This window comes from Neovison vison, chromosome 11 (genome assembly GCF_020171115.1).
Source record: "Neovison vison isolate M4711 chromosome 11, ASM_NN_V1, whole genome shotgun sequence".
NCBI lineage: Eukaryota > Metazoa > Chordata > Mammalia > Carnivora > Mustelidae > Neogale > Neogale vison.
This window is the reverse complement of record NC_058101.1, coordinates 135,693,760-135,699,733: the sequence shown is the minus strand read 5'-3', so window position 1 is coordinate 135,699,733 and position 5,974 is coordinate 135,693,760.

Here is a 5,974-nt window from a genome sequence, read left to right as displayed (position 1 = left end):
AAAAACATGAAATCCCTGAGCCATATTGATCAGAGTATTATCTCTTAATTACCAAGTAGTCTTCTTTCTCTGAAGTTCCTGTAATTCAAACATGAGGCACAGTAAGCAGTTCTGATTTTATATAGTCAAAGCCTTATATAAAAGAATCAGAAAAAATAATAAATCATCAGAGAACATGTCTTCATCAGAAAATAACACCCTCTATATAAAAGCAATAGAATCATTACATGAACTGTAACTAAAGTTTTAAACCCCAGAACACTACCATTTTTGTTTTTTCAAAAGTTATCTCCTCCCTTTCTATACTCACAATAAACTAACACTGGTGAAAAAATGAAGTATTAGTTAGAATTACTATCATATGATTTATGTTTTGACATGGGTAGGCATAAATTTTATAATCTGTCCCCTGCTATATATTCTTCAGATATAAAATTTTGGAGCTGAAATAAGTAATCTCTACTTTCTCTTCCACCTCTCCTGATCTCCATATAAACTTATTGTTCCAACAGGAAATTACCATGATGTCTATGGTAGCCTTTGAGTGTATTACTACTACTAGGTGAACTGTTCAGAAACAGTCACTGCCCGAATTAAAATGCTCAAATCACAACTTACTGATTCCATTTAAAAAAATGAGAACCAAGGAGAAAGTGATGGGGTAGGTTGAAACACTTAGGACCAGATCTTAGCTAGACTTACTGTAGTGATCATTTTTTATAATATACACAAATATTGAATTTTTATGTTGTACACCTGAGACTAATCTAATATTAATATGCCAATTATACTTAAATAAAACACATGCACACATACACACACACAAGACGGGGTACAAGAGGAGTAGAAGGACCACACCATCTGAGGTCTTTATTAGACAATGTATATGTACACTTCTCTCTCCCTCTCCTTCTACTCCCCCTTATCCATTCCCACCTCAGCAGCCAGCAGGGTTATAAATTCCAGAATTGAGGTTGAATAGCAGAGCTTGGCAGATTAAAGACGTCTGGAATAAACACACTCTTTCTCTCAGAAATAAGTACTCAGCACAATTCTAACTCACCAGACTAGCTGAGCGGCCATAGCTTGGATTTGTTTCAGGAAATGACACATAGGATCAGAATGGGTGCTACCAATGGATGCCCAAGGTGATATAACCTGCAAGTCATAAATATTCAGTAACTTTATTGGATTCTCCCCCCACCTTTTTTTGTATCCATGTCCCATACATGTATGCTCTCTTTACTAACTCCTTTGGTTTATTCTATGTTTAGCCTGCCACAGAAATGACTTCCTTACTTATTAACAATACTGAGTTTCATTTATCTTCTGGAAGTATTTGTTTCTCTTATTTTCTAGAGCAGATTTGAATATTTGTAATACAACAAACATTCATTAAAAATGTTTTTCAAAGTTCTAGTGATACCTAGTAATTATTTCGCATTGATTATGCCAGACACTTTAGTTGAGTATCACATAGTAGAATATCATATAATAAAGGTCATATACTCTGACAGACACTCTTTGTTACCTAACAGTCACTTTCTTCCACAGAGAAAGGACCCATTTGAATATCAGCCCACCATCACCATGTGCATATGGTTCTTGGTTCTGCTCCAAGCACAGGGACAATATCATGACTGGTCAAAGCTCATTGAAACAATCTCATCCACGCAGCCAGGAAATGGCATTTGACACAGTCCTGGCCAATAAGATTAAATTGGATCTGCTGTGGGGATTCTGGGAAAGATATTCCTCACTGATAATAAGAGCTTAGTGAAAACAATACCCTTATCTGGACATTATTTTACCCTTTCTCAACTCTTATATCTACAGTAGCCTCTTAGGATTGTGGTGACAGTTTATGAAAATAAGCCAAAAGGATGAGAATGGCAGAGCAGAAAGATGGAGAGAACCAGAAAACTTGATAATTCTGTTAAGCTACTGAATTCATCAACCCTGGAATGACCCAATCTCCAATATTCTTGTTATATAAAATTTTCCTCAATGTTTAAGGTACTTATGGTGGAATTTTCTGTGTACATATTTTTTTAATCCTGACTGATACAAAAAACAGGACTCCATTTAATTCTCCCAAAACCCCTAACATCCTAACATCACAAAAGTTGTAAGTTGCAGATTTGTGATTAAAATACAACTCTATCTGATTCCAAAACTCATATTCTTAAATGCCATGTCAAATCGATTTGCTAATAATACATTTAATACAAACAGTTCAAATGTTTTCATCTTCCTTAGTTCCTATAAGTAGATCTTGTCACTATTCTTTTCCCTTACCTACCTTCCATTCCTTCATATTTTTTATTTTTATAGGGTTGAGTAGAGTATATGCATAACCAGTTGTCAGTTTTCCTTTATTAATATGTTCATTAATATTTTTTCATTTTGTCTTAGACAAACCACATCATTGATCTTTAATGACCTCACTATTAATTACTAAAACTGGCATCTTCTTATTCAGCTGGAACTTTTTTCATATGAGAAACATAGCCCAGGGGAAAAAATACCTCCGGAGGAAGGCACTCCCTTAGGAGAAACCTTCTGTGATACTCTCTGTGTTGGCACAGGAATATTTTCTAAGTGACCTTGAGTTTCTTCACTCTTTTTTTTTCTTTTTTCCATGTAAAATCAGTTGGTGATTCACTATGAGTTGCTTATGGGCCTTACACAAAATGTCTCCAACTTTAAATGTGGGATTTGTGATTTTCATCCAGAAGATGGCAAATGATCCTGGAAACCACTTAGCTGAGTCACTTTGATACATCATGTGAACTTGCAGAAGTCCCAGCATATTTCATGGGGCCCAGAGCCCTGCTGCCTGGGAAATTTTCATCTCCAAGGTTTGAGTAAGACTGTCAGGATGAATTAGGATGAAATGCGACATTCATTATCCCTTCAACTTTCAAGAGGTGAGAAGGAAGATGCAGCTTCTCTGTCAAAGGAGATTTGTCTTTTTGTGTAGTGAGATCAGCCAAGGAGTTACAGATAGGCTTGAGAGGACACATTTGAAAAATATTATATGACATAATATTTATAGTGGAAATCCCAAACATCTAAGGAGCTGCAAATAATAGGTAAATAAGAAAATAAGGTCCCTGATGAACAGCACTAAATCTCACAGTGTTCATTTGCTGTTAAGCTACATATATCACTTTTAGAATAGGCCTTCAAGTTCTTACTCAGAAGCCATTACTCCTATTTTAGGCATCATTATAATAAATTGGGTTAACTCATTCTTGGTTCCTAACAAATGACACTCACAACATCAGAAGGAATGCATTGTTTTGGGGAAGAGGATGGTTTTAATAACATGCATGTTGAAAGCAAGGGGGAGAAAATGGACAAATGACAGACAGAAGAACCACTTCACAAAAGCATACTAGCCTATGGCTATTTATTAAGTGCCAACAAGTCAACAAGCTTTGAAATTTTCACTGTTTTATGGCTCAGAATCATAATTAAAATTCATGTTTATGACTTCACACTAACAAGAAAAATTAATAATATTTGATACACTTGATTTTTAAGCTTTAGCCATGATGATTGAATGAGTAGCAGTGACCAAGTTTTCTTCCTCTAAAACCATATAAATAATTTAAATAAGAAAATATTCATTATTCAAAAAGATTAACAAATTACATTCAAGTAAGTATTATTGAACAAAACTAGCTATGGATCTTTATAAATATTCTTCTGCAGTAAAAAACCCAAGGATAAAAGCAACAAAAATTGTAAGACTATCTGGGTGAAAAAAGACCTGATTTATAAAATAGGCGATGGAGCAAGGAGCGATAGCTGAACCTCTGCAAAAGGACAACTTTTAGGATCCCTAGCAGACAGTCTGCCTCCCCCCATAAAAATCAGAGCCTTCCATGAACAAAAACAGTCCTGAGGGGACTCTGGAGTCCACTTAGGAAACTTCAGCAACACATTAATACCAAAAGTCTAAGAATAACCGAAGAAAAGAAGAAGGAAAACAGCTTCATTTTGCCTGCCTCATCCCAGGCCCCAAGCCAACGTGGCTCAAAACCAAAGGGGAGCTTCCCAGCTAGGAAGAGCTGCCCTCACTTGGAAGAGAAGAGTTGGGTGTGCAACCAGTTTAAGGTCCCACTTAAGCTTCAATCAGCTTCAGACGGGCAAAGCTGAGCCCTATAGAGGCAAGTAGAAATGACGAGGGGTTTCCAGAAGCATCCACGCAGCCGGAGTGATCACGGTTCACAGTGACCTGCTCTGCAGACAAACCCTGCAGACTTTGCCAATGAAAAAACCAAAGGGCAGTGCAATCAAGGCAGACACCCTGAAGATTTCCCCAGCCTCTGCCCCACAGGTATTAGCAATTGCTGACGTTAGCCATCTCAGTCCCTCCCACTTCCGACCCACCCTTCCCCACTCCCCAGCCCTGTTAGAACACAGGAACTGCCCTGGCAGCCAGCCCGGCCTCCCCAGATTCATGAGTGCAGGATATCTCACTGGATTACTGCAGCTGACCCCCCACTACCATGCATGTACTCAGGACGAGCCCCTCCAGCTGTGCACTTCATGCCACTGACCTGACACCTGTCACCACCCTCCACTGCAGTGCACACCTGCAAGGAGACTGCGCAACCACAGGAAAGCCCAGTGACAACACCCAGGGCCCTCACAGATGCCCATGGGCCCCGGCCAAGCCCTGTCTTCTGTCTCTGGCCTCTGCTGCCATGCCCTGTGGCAAAACCCAGAGAACAGTAATGCACACTGACCACCAGGGCTCCAGCGGCTACCAGAATACCCACAGTTGGCCCCAGCCCATGCTTCCTGCCCTGGGCCCCACCGTTACATGTGTGTCTGCAACCAGCCCCCGACCACACAGGTACCTGCAGCTGGCCCCCACAGCCGAGTGTATCCATGTCAATGGGTCTGGTCTTGTCCAGTCCACTGGACCTTAAGGCACTGCAGAGGACCCCAGCAGCCCGTAGACCCAACTATATCATATTCACATTGCCAATAAGTAACAGACATTCCCAAATAAATCAGAATGAAAGAGCTAAAACCAACACCTGGAGGAATAATGAGAGTATTGAGTAATAAGAGCACAGAAATAAAGCATATATAAGAAATATGGATTTAGGGATGCCTGGGTGGTTCAGTTGGTTAAGCGTCTGCTTTCAGCTCAGGTCATGATGCCAGGGTCCTGGGTTGAACCCCACTTCCCCCTCTGCCTCTGCTGCTCCCCTGTTTGTGCTCTCTGATAAGTAAATAATAAAGTCTTTTTTAAAAAAAGAAATATGGATTTCAATAAAAAACTTAGTTGTATAAGTTTCAGGCACAAAAGTCTTATCACATTTATTTATTAAAAATCATATCACATTCCTCAGAAGGTATAACATATCACCCATATTGACTGAATATAGCAAATTATCGTTCATCTGTTTCCACAACAGAAAGACATTTCAGTTTTAACAAAGCCTTGGAAAGTTTACTAACTTTTCTATAAAAATCATGAATGTGTATTCCAGAGAACTAATGATTAAATGTAAGAAATAACACACATGTGAAGACACTTCTATATTACAGATATATAATGATTATTGAACTGAAACTCCACAGGGTAAGAAGACTGATATGAGAAGAAATGTTGTTAATAAATATAATTATTAAACTTTTGGGGTTAAAATGAAATCATAAAAGAACATAGCTGCAGGATGTTAGAGTCGTATATATGAGAAACATCAGAGACAAATAAGAAAAGAAAGGCAAATCTAAGTACATGATTTCTTACTTTACTTATTTCCATTTACAGAGCCCCGTTACTGGCAAAATTATCCTCAATTTAAAGATTAAATTGGGCTTTTTGCCTTGTTGCATGCAAGAGCAAGATGGGTCCACAAGCAGCACTCTGGGAAGCCATCTGAGGAAATCTGGCCAGGGTTCTCATTCTTGACACGTCTGTTCAAACTGGCGCGGTCTGATCCAG